At 43.0% G+C, this 15,934-nt stretch overlaps 1 protein-coding gene across 2 annotated transcripts in view; it reads right to left on the bottom strand.

The window, feature by feature from the left end:
• The window catches only part of LOC143815615 (potassium voltage-gated channel subfamily A member 3-like), a 150,390-nt gene that overhangs the window by 103,716 nt on the left and 30,740 nt on the right, over nt 1–15,934 (bottom strand). The gene's annotated exons all lie outside the window — the stretch shown is intronic.

Here is a 15,934-nt window from a genome sequence, read left to right as displayed (position 1 = left end):
CCGCCCCAGCTCCGATCTCGGAAGCATCGACCTCAACCTGAAAAGGAAGAGTAACATCAGGCTAACGCAACACAGGGGCGGAAGAAAAGCGGCGCTTAAGCTCCCGAAAGGCCTCCACAGCAGCAGGGGACCAATCAGCAACATCAGCACCCTTTTTGGTCAAATCAGTCAAAGGTTTAGCAACATCAGAAAAACCAGTTATAAATCGACGATAAAAATTAGCAAAGCCCAAAAATTTCTGAAGGCTCTTAAGCGAAGAAGGTTGCGTCCAATCACAAATAGCCCGAACCTTGACAGGATCCATCTCAATGGAAGAGGGGGAAAAAATGTACCCCAAAAAAGAAATCTTTTGAACCCCAAAAATACACTTAGAACCCTTCACACACAAGGAATTAGCCCGCAAAACCTGAAAAACCCTCCTGACCTGTTGGACATGAGAGTCCCAGTCATCCGAAAAAATAAAAATATCATCCAGATACACGATCATGAATTTATCCAAATATTCCCGGAAAATGTCATGCATAAAGGACTGAAAGACTGAAGGGGCATTTGAAAGACCAAAAGGCATTACTAAATACTCAAAATGGCCCTCGGGCGTATTAAATGCGGTTTTCCACTCATCCCCCTGCTTAATTCGCACCAAATTATACGCCCCACGGAGATCAATCTTAGAGAACCACTTAGCCCCTCTTATTCGAGCAAACAAATCAGTCAGCAGTGGCAGAGGATACTGATATCTGACTGTAATTTTATTCAAGAGTCGATAATCAATACACGGCCTCAAAGAGCCATCTTTTTTAGATACAAAGAAAAAACCGGCTCCTAAGGGAGATGAAGAAGGACGAATATGTCCCTTTTCCAGGGACTCCTTAATATATTCTCGCATAGCAGCATGTTCAGGTACAGATAGATTAAATAAACGACCCTTTGGAAATTTACTGCCCGGAATCAGATCTATGGTACAATCGCAATCTCTGTGAGGAGGTAGTGAACCAAGCTTAGGCTCCTCAAAAACATCACGATAATCAGATAAAAATTCCGGAATCTCAGAGGGAATAGATGACGAAATGGAAACCAAAGGTACGTCCCCATGAGCCCCCTGACATCCCCAGCTTAACACAGACATTGCTTTCCAGTCAAGAACTGGGTTCTGAGATTGAAACCATGGCAATCCGAGCACCAAAACATCATGTAGATTGTACAACACAAGGAAGCGAATCGTCTCCTGATGGTCTGGATTCATACGCATAGTCACTTGTGTCCAGTATTGTGGTTTATTACTAGCCAATGGTGTAGAGTCAATACCCTTCAGAGGTATAGGAACTTCCAGAGGCTCTAGATCAAACCCACAGCGCCTGGCAAAGGACCAATCCATGAGACTCAAAGCGGCGCCAGAGTCGACATAGGCATCCGCGGTAATTGACGATAATGAACAAATCAAGGTCACAGACAAAATAAACTTAGACTGTAAAGTGCCAATTGAAATAGACTTATCAACCTTTTTTGTACGTTTAGAGCATGCTGATATAACATGAGTTGAATCACCACAATAGAAGCACAACCCATTTTTTCGCCTAAAATTCTGCCGTTCGCTTCTGGACAGAATTCTATCACATTGCATATTTTCTGGAGCCTTCTCAGAAAACACCGCCAAATGGTGCACAGGTTTGCGCTCCCGCAAACGCCGATCAATCTGAATAGCCATTGTCATGGACTCATTCAGACCTGTAGGTGCAGGGAACCCCACCATAACATCTTTAATGGCATCAGAGAGACCCTCTCTGAAATTCGCCGCCAGGGCGCACTCATTCCACTGAGTAAGCACAGACCATTTACGAAATTTTTGGCAGTATATTTCAGCTTCATCTTGCCCTTGAGATAGGGCCATCAAGGTTTTTTCAGCCTGAATCTCTAAATTAGGTTCCTCATAAAGCAACCCCAAAGCCAGAAAAAACGCATCCACATTGAGCAACGCAGGATCCCCGGGTACCAACGCAAATGCCCAATCCTGAGGGTCACCCCGCAGCAAGGAAATTACTATCCTAACCTGCTGTGCGGGATCTCCAGCGGAGCGAGATCTCAGGGAAAGAAATAATTTACAATTATATTTGAAATTCAGGAAACGAGATCTATCCCCGGAGAAAAATTCTGGTATAGGAATTCTAGGTTCAGACATAGGAGCATGAATAACAAAATCCTGTAAATTTTGAACCTTCGTAGCAAGATTATTCAAACCTGTAGCCAAACTCTGAGGATCCATTTTAATCAGGTGAGATCAGAGCCATTCAAGGATTAGAAGGAGAGAGAGAGGCAAAGGCTGCAATTAGAGCAGAAATGCAACTGAGTAAACTATAGAGCAAGCTCAGAAGAAAAAAAAAAATAAATCTGCAGACTTCTTTTTCTCTCCTTTCTTCTGCCAACGGTTTTAACCCTAGGCCGGCCATACTGTCATGGTTCCCAATGGCAAGGGAACGTCAGAGAACTTAAATAACAGACTAGCTCTTGGGTGATGGAATCTCGAGCTGACCGTGAGCTAAACCTATCACACAACTAACAGTGGCCGGGTGACGTACCTACGTTTTATCCCTAGACGCCCAGCGCCAGCCGGAGAACTAACTAACCCTAATAGAGGAAAAAACAGACCTGGCTTACCTCTAGGGAAATTCCCCCAAAAAGGAGACAGAAGCCCCCCACATATATTGACGGTGAGTTCAGAGGAAAAGACATACGCAGTATGAAGGTAGGTTCAGCAAAGCGAGGTCCAACTTAGCTGATAGTAGTCTAGAAGCAGGAACATGCAACAGAAAGGCTCTGGTTACATTGATGGCCGGCACTAGAATAACTGAGCAGCAAGGCTAAATAGGATACTCCCATATCCTGATGGAAACAGGTGAACAGAGAAAGTGAAGCACACAAGTCCAGTACCACCAGTGACCACCGGGGGAGCCCAAAAACCAAATTCACAACATAGTACCATCTGGAGCATACTTTGAGGTGGGATTCTAAAAGGGACATAGAAATTGTAGAATGATATGATGCTGAGAATGCCTCTTCCCATTCGTCTATGGTGGCATAGTGGTTAAGGGATTTCTCCCATGTTATTAAATAAGCGTTTTTGACAAAGGATGTGTCTTTATTAAAGCTATCGTAAATAAATTTGTGACTCCAGAAAATTCGGTGGTTTGGGTTGGTTAAAATTTTTAGAGATGTCTCCGAAAATCTCAGCTTGAGGTCTAGAAAGGATTTTATATTTTCCCTCAGTATTATGTATTCGAGGAAGGAGGATGATGGGACTTTAAATTTATTTTTTAGAGAGCTGAAATCCAGAAGTTTAGGTCCGTTTGAGATGTCACCCAGGGTTTGAATTTTTAGGTCAGCCGAAACCCCCTATTTTTCTATTAACGGATGACTGACCTGAGTTAGGACTTGTTTTTTTGTGTATTGAGCTGAAGCTTCTATTGAAAACATTTTACATAACATTCGGGATCATATTTATCCTGCGCTCTACGCTGAGCACTTACATATGGGTTTCCATTTAAATCTTAAAGTGCTGTGATTCTGATGAAAACCCCAAAGGATCCATTCACTATAATGAAGCAGCAGAGTTACTTTGGACTCTGTTGGGCCTCTGTTCAGTGTTGTTCTTCTTTTCAGAGCACAAAATGGTTGTCGACCGCTCTTTCATGCACACCTAAAAAGACGTACACCTCAGGATCATAAGCCAGACAGCATCAACAGGGTCTCCAGCTAAGTAAATATAGGTAATCTTCCATTGTGGGTTCCGTTTGAATCATGTATTTCAGAGATTTACATTGAAACCCCGGTGAAAGCGCTCAGCGTAGAGAACAGGATAAATTTGAGCCGAGCCCTACTGCGATCTTTGAGTGGCAGAATGAGCAAATAAATAGTAAGTCATTAATTGATTTTGTTTTTTACGTCATTTATCATGCACTGTAAGTGGATAGACAACTTTATTCTTCTGGTCAGTGCGATTACAGTGATACCGGATTTATATAGTTCCTTTCTGCTTGGTTGCTGTCACACACTAAAAATTAATTTTTACATCGCCATATTTTGAGAGCTAGAATTTTTCCACATTTCTGTGGACAGAGACAAGTGATTGCTTGAATATTTCAGAACGAACTGACATTTTTATTGGTACCATTTTTGGGCACATAACATTTTTTGACAGTTTTTTATTCCAATTTTTGGGAGGCAGAATGAACAAAAACCAGCGATTCAAGAATTGTTCTTTTTTATGCCATTCTACTTGTGGCAACATTGATAAGGCAGTCAGTACGATTACAACGATACCATATTTTTTTATGTTTTGGCTATTTTTTATAGGCTATTAATAATTATTTTTGTATCGCTTAATTCAGAGAGCTATAACGTTTTTATTTTTCCACTGATGGAGCTATATGGTGGCTTGTCTTTGGCTGAATAAGATAACGTTTTCAACCATACCATTTTTATTTATGTTCGTCTTTTTGATCGTGTTTTATTCCACTTTTTGTTCGGCGGTATTATGAAAAAGCATAGTCTTGTGACTTGTTTTTTATTTTTTATAGTATCCGTTGAAAGGGTTGATTAGTTAGGCAGTTTTATAGCCCGGTCATTCCGGGTGCGTCGATACCAAATTTGGGTACATTGTTTACTTTTTTCATAAATAATATTTATGAATTGCGTCTTCAATGTGATCGTAGGAATAGCTCAGTGTCTGCCTCCTTGGCATCTGTGTTGGTGAGTAGCCTTCTATAACTGTGACATGGTTGGGTCTCCTTGTAGTCATATTGAGATGACTCTATCAGTGACTGCATTGTACTTCAGGCAGTGCCGGGCAATCTTCGATTGAGAATAAAAGTGACACTGTATTGTCTTCGGTTATCGTTGCCAGAATAGAAAATCAAACGTTCTTTTGGCTGAAAATGTCCAGATTGAGTCCATCTTAATTTGCTAATTCTGAGTAAGTAGATTTCTTTTCTGTCCATTTTGGGCGCATCTTTTAGCACTATATCAATATAATGTACAAGTGATTCTCACAAAATTAGAATATCATCAAAAAGTTATTTTATTTCACTTTTTCAATACAAAAATGGAAAATCATCAATTATATAGTCACTACAGAGTGATCTACTTCAAGTGTTCATTTCTGGTAATGTTGATGATTATGGCTTACTGCCAATGCAAACCCAAAAGTTATTATCTCAGTAAATTAGAATACTTTATAACATCAGCTTGAAAAATTTTAAAATCTGAAATGTTGGCCTACTGAAATGTATGTTTAGTAAATGCACGCAATACTTGGACGGGGCTCCTTTTGCAACAATTACTGTATCTATGCGGCGTGTCATGGAGGCGATCAGCCTGTGGCACTGCTGAGGTGTTATGGAAGCCCAGGTTGCTCTGATAGCAGCTTTCAGCTCCTCTGCATTGTTGGGTCTGGTGTTTCTCATCTTCCTTTTGACAATACCCCATAGATTCTCTATGGAGTTAAGGTTAGGCGAGTTTGCTGGTCAATCAAGCACAGTGATACTATTGTTTTTAAACCAGGTATTGGTACTTTTGGCAGTGTGGACAGGTGCCAAGTCCTGCTGGAGAATTAAATTTTCATCTCCAAAAAGCTTGTCAGCAGAGGGAAGCATAAAGTGCTCTAAAATTTCCTGGTAGACTGCCGTGCTGACTTTGGTCTTGATAAAATACACTGGACCTACACCAGCAGATGACTTGGCTGACCAACATCACTGATTAAGGAAACTTCACACTAGACCTCAAGCAGCTAGCATTGTGTGCCTCTCCTCTCTTCCTCCAGACTCTGGGACCTTGATTTCCAAATGAAATGCAAAATTTGCTTTCATCTGAAAACAAAACCTTGGACCACTGAGCAACAGTCCAGTTCTTTTTCTCCTTGGTCCAGCTAAGATGCTTCTGGCGTTATCTATTGGTCAAGAGTGGCTTGACACAAGGAATGCAACACTTGTAGCCCATGCCCTGGATACATCTGTGTTTGGTGGCGCTTGAAGCAATGACTCCAAAACCAGTCCACTCCTTGTGAATCTTCCCCTAATTTTTCAATAGCCTTTTCTTAACAATCTTTTCAAGGCTGCAGTTATCCCAGTTGCTTGTGCACCTTTTTCTACCACTTTTTCCTTAAACTCAACTTTCCATTAATATGCTGGGGTACAGCACTCTGTGAACAGCCAGCTTCTTTAGCAATGACCTTTTGTGGCTTACCCTCCTTGTGGAGTGTGTCAATGACTGCCTATTGGGCATCTGTCAAGTCAGCAGTCTTCCCCATGATTGTGGAGTCTAATGAAACAGACTAAGGGAAACGCTTAGGAAGCCTTTGTAGGTGTTTTTGTTAATTATTCTAATTTACTGAGATAATTACTTTTGGGTTTTCATTGGCTGTAAGACATAATAATCAACATTAACAGAAAAAAAAACATGAAATAGATCACTCTGTTTGTAATGACTCTATATAATAATAATATATGAGTTCCACTTTTTATATTGAAGAACTGAAATAAATTAGGGAATGGAAAACCACACATGGAAAACCCGGGTCGAGGGAGGAAACTGACCGCCCCACTACCGTCCTGCAGTCCGTTTAAAAAATAAAAGTCCATGGCAGGTTTTTCTAAATCTGCCTTGGACAAATATGACTAACACACACTTTTATTCTGCATTGCAATCACAGCTATGCCTGTGACTGCAATGCACTCCAGCGGCCTCACTATGCTTCTTTGCGCATCCTGGGGGACACATAGTGACCTTCACATAAGACCTCAGTCACTGCCTTACTATATATATATATATATATATATATATATATATATATATATATATATATATATATATATATATATATATATATATATATATATATACAACAATACTAATGTTTTAATTCTGGAAGAGTTCAGAAATCAATGTTTTGTGGAATAACCATGATTTTTAATCACAGCTATTATGCATCTTGGCATGCTTTCCACCAGTCTTTCACACTGCTTCTGGTGCAAAAATGTAAGCAGTTCTTCTTTGTTTGATGGCTTGTGACCATCCATCATCCTCTTGATTACATTCTAGAGGTTCTCAATGGGGTTCAGGTCTGGAGATTGGGCAGCCCATGACAGGGTTTTGATGTGGTGGTCTCTTAATTTTTGCCAGAGCTGTATATACCTATCCTGATGAAGGATATGTGATTTTATTATTTTCACGGTTCAACATTATAAACTTCTGTGAAGCACCTGGGGGTTCAAGGTGCTTACCATGCATCTAAATACATTTCTTGAGGGGTCTATTTTCCAAAATGAGATCACTTGTGGGGGTTTTTCCACTGCTTAGGCACATCAGGGGCTCTCCAAATAGGACACATGTGATAATCATTCCAGGAAATTTTACATTCAAAAAATCAAATGATGCTCCTTCCCTTCTGAGCCCTGCCATGCGCCCCAACAGTAGTTTTCTCCCTCATATGGAGTATCGGCGTACTCAGGAGAAATTGCACAACAAATTGTATGGTGCAATTTCTCCTGTAACTCTTATGAAAATGCAATATTTTGTGCTGAAAACATATTTGTGGGGAAAATTAGAATTTTTTTATTTTTATGGCTCAGGCTATGTGCACACGTCAGGATTTCTAGCAGAAATTTTCCTGACAAAAACCAGACATTTCTGCCAGAAATCCGCATGCGTTTTTTTCGCGTTATTTCATGCATTTTTGACGCGTTTTTTGTGCGTTTTTTTTCCAAATGCATAGAATTGCGGGAAAAACGCGGAAAATCCACAAAATTTATGAACATGCTGCTTTTTTTACCGCGATGCGTTTTTTCGTAGAAAAAAAACACACCATGTGCACAAAACATGCAGAATGCATTCTAAATGATATGCGTTTTTAATGAGTTTTTATAGCGTTTTTATCACGAAAAACACGAAAAAACCTGAACGTGTGCACATACCCTCAACGTTATAAACTTCTGTGAACCACCTGAGGGGTCAATGTGCTCATCACACATCTAGATCAGTTCCCTGAGGGGTTTAGTTTTCAAAATGGTGTCACTTGTGGGGGATTTTCACTGTTTAGGCACATGAGAGGCTCTCTAAATGCGACATGGCGTCCCCCAATTGTTGCAGCAAACCTTGCATTCAAAATGTCAAATGGTGCTCCTTCCCATCCAAGCTGTTGTGTGCCCAAATAGTGGTTTTCTCCCTCATGTGTTGTATCGCCGTACTCAGGAAAAATTGCACAATAAAGTTTGGGGTCCATTTTTTCCTGTTACTCTTGTCAAAATAAAAAAAAAATGGATCTGAAGTAAATTTTGGGTGAAAAAAGAAAAAATGTTTATTTTTTTTTCCACATTCCAAAAATTCCTGTAAAGGACCTGAATGGTTAATAAACTTCTTGAATGTGGTTTTAAGCATGTTGAGGTGTGAAGTTTTTAGAATGGTGTCAATTTTGGGTATCTTCTATCTTATTGACCCCTCAAAGGGACTTCAAATGTGATGTGGTCCCTAAAAAAATGGTGTTGTAAAAAATTAGAAACACATAACTTCCTAACAAAAAAAATTTGGTTCCAAAGTTATGTTGATGTAAAGTAGACATGTGGGAAATGTTACTTTTAAGTATTTTGTGTGACTTATCTCTGTGATTTAAGGGCATGAAAATTCACAGTTGGAAAACTGCGATATTTTCAACATTTTTTCACAAATAAACACAAGTCGTATCAAAGAAATTTTACCACTATTATGAAGTACAATATGTCACGAGAAAACAATGTCAGAATCACCGGGATTGATGGAAGCGTTCCAGAGTTATTACCTCATAAAGGGACAGTGGTAAAATTGTAAAAATTGGCCTGGTCATTAACATGCAAACAACCATATTAACACTTCGTATTTAATGAAAAACAATTAAAAACATATTGACTGGGAATCTGGATATGAGTAAAAACCATACTGGCTCAAAATGCATAATTCTCTAATTTTTTATGTAGTGATGAGCAAATTGCCCATTTGTTTAGCAATTCCAGCATGTGTTGCAGCTGTCTACTGCCGCAAAACATGCAGCCGTAAGGACTCAAGTATACTAAGAAATAATCGTCAACATTAACAGAAATAAACACTTGAAATACATCACTCTGTTTGTAATGACTCTATATAATATATGAGCTTCACTTTTTGTATTGAAGAACTGAAATTAACTTTTTGATGATATACTAATTTTGTGAGAAGCACTTGTATATTATTCTGGCACGTCCAAGTTGCTCGAATAACACGTTATCCGAGCACGTTTGCTCATTGCTACTCCCCTTTTGTAATTCCCCTTCAATATGTTTTGAATTGATTTTAAATAAATAAATGTGAAGTTTAATATTTAGCATTCTTTCTATTGCTCTTGTGCCTCACTCATCCTCCAGCTTAGATTTTTTCCTTCCGTGCATCGTTATCTCAATTGAAAGATCTCTGAGCTATATTACACTTCAGGAGTATTTTTTCTTCTTTTTAGGACTCTCCAGGGTCGGCGCCAAGAGTGTCAGGCCCATGATCACAAGGATGTGATTTCCATACATTCAGTCATGTGTCGGAATGTGGTCAAAAATATGCAAATCGCATACACTTGCTCCCAGTGGTTGAGAATGCCCACATTGAGCAGGTGCATGTGATGTGAGAATTCACAAGGACTTGTAGCACAAGTTGTTCTCAATCTCCTGTGTCCAGCAGATATTTCTCCTTCAGCCATGAATATCTGCAATAGGAATACCCCTTTAACCAAACAGAGGACACGTTGTTTGACCAGAATAAACTGAAAGACTAGTTGGAGTAACGTGTACAAAAAAATAAGGATCCATAGCAAAACATAGCCTCTATAAAATCAGCTAAATGTGAAATGCATTTACTGTAGATAATTACCAGACGTAGCTGCTATGAAAGCAACAATGGGAAGCATTTCAGCTTGCAGCAAATTCCCAGCACAGGCGTATTACCAGTTGTTTGCCATAAATCTATGGTTGGTATACAGGTGTGAAGAGGGAACATAATGTGCTGATGATTTCAATTTCCATGAAGCATCAGGGTCCAGTTCTACAAGCTAACACAAGAGAAATATATGTTTGCGGGGTTCAGTATATATATATATATATATATATATATATATATATATATATATACTGCTCAAAAAAATAAAGGAAACACTAAAATTCCACATCCGAGATATCACCGAATGAAATATTCCAGTTGTAAATCTTTATTCATTACATAGTGGAATGTGTTGAGAGCAATAAAACCTAAAAATGATTAGTGTAAATCCCAAATAATATCCCACGGAGGTCTGGAGTTGGAATGATGCTCAAAATCAAAGTGGAAAATGAAGTTACAGGCTGATCCAACTTCAGTGGAAATGCCTCAAGACAGGGAAATGATGCTCAGTAGTGTGTGTGGCCTCCATGTGCCTGTATGACCTCCCTACAACACCTGGGCCTGCTCCTGATGAGGCGGCGGATGGTCTCCTGAGGGATCTCCTCCCAGACCTGGACTAAAGCATCTGCAAACTCCTGAACAGTCTGTGGTGCAATGTGACGTTGGTGGATGGTGCAAGACATGATGTCCCAGATATGTTCAATCGGATTCAGGTCTGGGGAATGGGCGGGCCCTTCCATAGCTTCAATGCCTTCATCTTGCAGGAACTGCTGACACACTCCAGCCACATGAGGTCTAGCAATGCCCTGAATTAGGAGGAACCCAGGGCCAACCGCACCAGCATATGGTCTCACAAGGGGTCTAAGGATCTCATCTCGGTACCTAATGGCAGTCAGGCTACCTCTGGCAAGCACATGGAGGGCTGTACGGCCCTCCAAAGAAGTGCCACGCCACACCATTAATGACCATTACACTGCCAAACCGGTCATGCTCAAGAATGTTGCAGGCAGATTGCTCTCCACTGCATCTCCAGACTCTGTCACATGTGCTCAGTGTGAACCTGCTTTCATCTGTGAAGAGCATAGAGCGCCAGTGGTGAATTTGCCAGTCCTGGTGTTCTGTGGTAAATGCCAAGCGTCCTGCACAGCACTGGGCTGTGAGCACAACCCCCATCTGTTGACGTCGGGCACTCAGACCATCCTCATGGAGTTGGTTTCTAACCATTTGTGCAGACACATGCACATTTGTGGCCTGCTGGAGGTCATTTTGCAGGGCTCTGGCAGTGCTCCTCCTGTTCCTCCTTGCACAAAGGCTGAGGTAGCGTTCCTGCTGCTGGGTTGTTGGCCCCCTCCACGTCTCCTGGTGTACTGGCCTGTCTCCTGGTAGCGCTTCCAGCCTCTGGACACTACGCTGACAGACACAGCAAACCTTCTTGCCACAGCTCGCATTGATGTGTCATCCTGGATGAGATGCACTACCTGAGCCACTTGTGTGGGGTGTAGAGTCCATCTCACGAGTGTGAAAGCCAGGGGCGTAGCTAGAGCTTTTGCCGCCCGGGGCTGTTCCCGAGTTTGGCGCCCCCCCCCCCCCCAGAATGTATGCGATTTTCACACTTAGTCATGTACCGACGAGCTCCTCTCCCTTAAGCTCCCAATGTTAAGTGAAAAACTGAGAGAAGCAGAAGAGAAGCTCGTTGTTACAGGACCACGAGTATGAAAATCGCATATGAGTGACGTGTCCATGTGTCGACGACTGGAACCTGCAGAGCTGAATCCTGACATCGCAGCTTCTGAATTCTCACAACTAATGCACTGCACACTTTTAGGATTCTCCCTGGCCGGTGGACGGTCATGTCAGCACAAGCATGTGATTTGTATACTTCTGACCACATTCCGACTAGACGTGCCCAGCCTCGCTCAGTTCATTATCATAGAGTGAGGCCACACATGTCTAGTCAGCATGTGACCGCATGTATGTAAATCGCCAGCACGAGAGAATCCTGACAGTGTGCAGGGCACACTGTGAGAAGTCAGAAGTCTGCAGTCACAAAGAATGACTGCAGACTCATTACAAACCTGGACATCCCCTTTAATGCTCCTAACATAAATAAAAACATGAGAGTTAGTTAGTATCACAAATAACATTTACATCCAGGTACCTTATAGATGACGTCGCCTCTGAAGTTGTTCTCCTTCATTTCTTCATATTGTCCAGACCCCATGATGAGTTTTCTGATCCACAGCCGTCTCTGCAGACTTCCATCTTCTCCGTTCTTTTGCAGAAAATCTCCACATGACGCCCTTAAAGATACAAGTGTCATTGTAATGCTCCTGAATAAAAAAATGCCCCTCACTATATTGTCTGCATAAAATATGACCCCCACACTGTCCGTCTTATGGTACTTGCTCTTCACACTGACCTCTCCTTTCTATACCGGACCCCTCTTCACACTGACCTCTCACACTGTGTCCCCCCTATAGGGCCCAGTATTTATACTGTACTCTCTCATCACACTCCCCCTCCTTTGTATACTATCCCCTCCTGGCTGTGCCCTTACACTGTCCCCCATGCTACGCATGCACACATCCCAACACCCTCACTCCCCGTACTCTGTCCACATACGTTTTTCACATCGCTACTCATACTGTATCCGCATACATCCCCCCGTTTGACCCCAAGCTGTCTGCACCCATCCCCCATACTGTTTCCTCATATATGCCCCCCCATCTCCCCCTTTGCTCTTCATTTTGTGTCCTCAGATCTCCCCCACACATTAAATCCCCCATCTCCACTCACATTAAATCTCCCCCCACAATAAATCCCCTCATCTCCACTCATATTAAATATCCCCAATCCAATAATATATCCCACTATCCCCACTCACATTAAATCCCCCCCACTCACAGTAAATCCCCCCCACAATATATGCCCCCCATCCCCACTCACATTAAATCCCCCCCACAATATATGCCCCCATCCCCACTCACAGTAAATCCCCCCCACAATATATGCCCCCCATCCCCGCACATTAAATCCCCCCCACAATATATCCCCCCCATCCCCGCACATTAAATCCCCCCCACAATATATCCCCCCCATCCCCGCACATTAAATCCCCCCCACAATATATGCCCCCCATCCCCACTCACAGTAAATCCCCCCCACAATATATGCCCCCCATCCCCTCACATTAAATCCCCCCCACAATATATGCCCCCCATCCCCTCACATTAAATCCCCCCCCACAATATATGCCCCCCATCCCCTCACATTAAATCCCCCCCACAATATATGCCCCCCATCCCCACTCACAGTAAATCCCCCCCACAATATATGCCCCCCATCCCCTCACATTAAATCCCCCCCACAATATATGCCCCCATCCCCACTCACAGTAAATCCCCCCCCCTGCACTTTCGGTGTCTTCAGCTCCACTGGAGCACTTACCACCGCTCTGCATCTCCTGCTCTGCCGCGCAGGTGAGTGACGTCAGCAGCGTGATCACATGACCTGATCACACTGCTGGCGTCGCTCTGACCCGGCAGTCAGAGCTTCAATTGTACTCGCATCTCAGATACGAGTACAATTGAACATTGGGAGCCGGCGCGCCGCAGCTTCTCTGTGCCGGCTGTCAGCTTGACAGTCGGCACAGAGAACAGCTGACTCCCAGTGCGGGGGGTGACAGAATGCAGCCGCCGGGGGAGACACTGCGGACCGCCGCTTTAGGCGGCCCGACTGCGCCCCCCTGCCGGCTGCTCCCCCCTAGATACGCCACTGACTCACCCCCGCATTGTGCCGCCCCCCCGCATTGTGCCGCCCGGGGCGGCCCGCCCCCCCCGCACCCCCCTTCCTACGCCACTGGTGAAAGCTCAACCAACATTCAAAAGTGACCAAAACATCACCAGAAAGCATTGGTACTGAGATGTGGACTGTGGTCCCCACCTGCAGAACCACTCCTTTATTGAGTGTGTCTTGATAATTGCCAATAATTTCCATCTGTTGTCTATTCCATTTGCACAACAGCATGTGTAATTGATTGTCAAACAGTGTTGCTTCCTAAAGGCCCCGTCTCACTAAGCGATTTACCAACGATCACGACCAGCGATATGACCTGGCCGTGATCGTTGGTAAGTCGCTGTGTGGTCGCTGGGGAGCTGTCACACAGACCGCTCTCCAGCGACCAACGATCAGGGGAACGACTTCGGCATCGTTGAAACTGTCTTCAACGATGCCGAAGTCCCCCTGCAGCACCCGGGTAACCAGGGTAAACATCGGGTTACTAAGCGCAGGGCCGCGCTTAGTAACCCGATGTTTACCCTGGTTACCAAAAAAAACAAACACTACATACTCGCCTTTCGGTGTCTAGGTCCCTTGCCGTCTGCTTCCTGCTTTGACTGAGCCGCCGTACAGTGAGAGCAGAGCGCAGCGGTGACGTCACTGCTGCGCTCTCACTTCTCACTGTACGGCCGGGAGTCAGTGAGAGCAGGAAGCAGACGGCAAGGGACCTGACGGACATCAGAAGGCGAGTATGTACTGTTTGTTTTTTTTACATTTACGCTGGTAACCAGGGTAAACATCGGGTTACTAAGCGCGGCCCTGCGCTTAGTAACCCGATGTTTACCCTGGTTACCAGTGAAGACATCGCTGGATCGGTGTCACACACACCGATTCAGCGATGTCAGCGGGGCCTCAACGACCAAAAAAAGGTCCAGGCCATTCTGACACGACCAGCGATCTCGCAGCAGGGGCCTGATCGCTGGTACGTGTCACACATAGCGAGATCGCTATGGAGGTCGCTGTTGCGTCACAAAACTTGTGACTCAGCAGCGATCTCGCTAGCGATCTCGCTATGTGAGACGGGGCCTTAAGGGTATGTCTCCACGTTCAGGATTGCATCAGTCTTTGGTCAGGATTTTATGCAAGTAAAATCCTGACCAAAACTGCACCTGAGGTCACTGGCAGGTCACCTGTGGTGTACCTGCGTGTTTTGCTCATAGTAGCAACATGCAGCGTTTTGAAAAAACGCACAACGCATGCGTTTTCGCGGCAAAAACGCATGCGTTTTTAAACACATAGTGGAGTCTGGATTTCATAAAATCCCATCCACTATGCTGTAACATCTGGACGCTGCGTTTTTGACGCAGCAGAAAAACGCAGCGTCAAAAACGCAGCGTTTCCTGAACGTGGAAACATACCCTAAGTGGACAGTTTGATTTCACAGACGTTTGATTTACTTGGAGTTATATTCTGTCGTTTAAGTGTTTCCTTTATTTTTTTGAGCAGTATATACTGTATATATACAGTATATATACAAACATTATTCTGGCACAGCATCTATAATGTCTTATGTACTATATGCTGAGCGTAGTAGACACATTGGACAAGCACAGTTAATCACTGTAGCCTTTCTCAAGATCTCATTAGCAAGTTTTTCTTTTCCAGTGATACACAGTAATATGAGCTGAAACTTGTGACGAAAAGAGGGTCAAATGATATAAGACAATGGTTTTTGTGTTTAGGCAAGGATTTGAAGCGGAGAAATTTGTTGGTATCTTAGAGTATCTGATATTTAATTTATACATCATAAAAAATGCAGACTGTAGCATCACTTAAGGCAAATTTATTCAATGCTTCAGAATCTGGCAGCATATATCTGTGAGAATGAGGTTATAAACCTCAAACTAGAGATTTGTGATACTATATTACGGTATGAAGAAACCATGAGACAACCCTTATCTGTAATACTGATGCCATATAAGAGGATCCCCTACTCCTGGCCCCACTCAACGAGCTGGAATGGAGAGAACCAGCAGCTTTGGCAGACTCAAGCCATCTATATATTGCATGTGATTTTATATTATCTCTGCAATAGTCATTGCAGGGGAAGTGCAAAATTGGAGGGTGTCAGGGGCACATTCTACAAAGAGTAGATTCTGACTATTATTATTATTTAATATTATAGCGCCATTTATTCCATTGCACTTTACATGTTAAAGGGGTGTATACATGAAAAAAA

Source organism: Ranitomeya variabilis, chromosome 3 (genome assembly GCF_051348905.1).
Source record: "Ranitomeya variabilis isolate aRanVar5 chromosome 3, aRanVar5.hap1, whole genome shotgun sequence".
Lineage (NCBI taxonomy): Eukaryota > Metazoa > Chordata > Amphibia > Anura > Dendrobatidae > Ranitomeya > Ranitomeya variabilis.
Note: the sequence above shows the minus strand (reverse complement) of the source record. Positions and strands in the feature narration are given on the sequence as shown.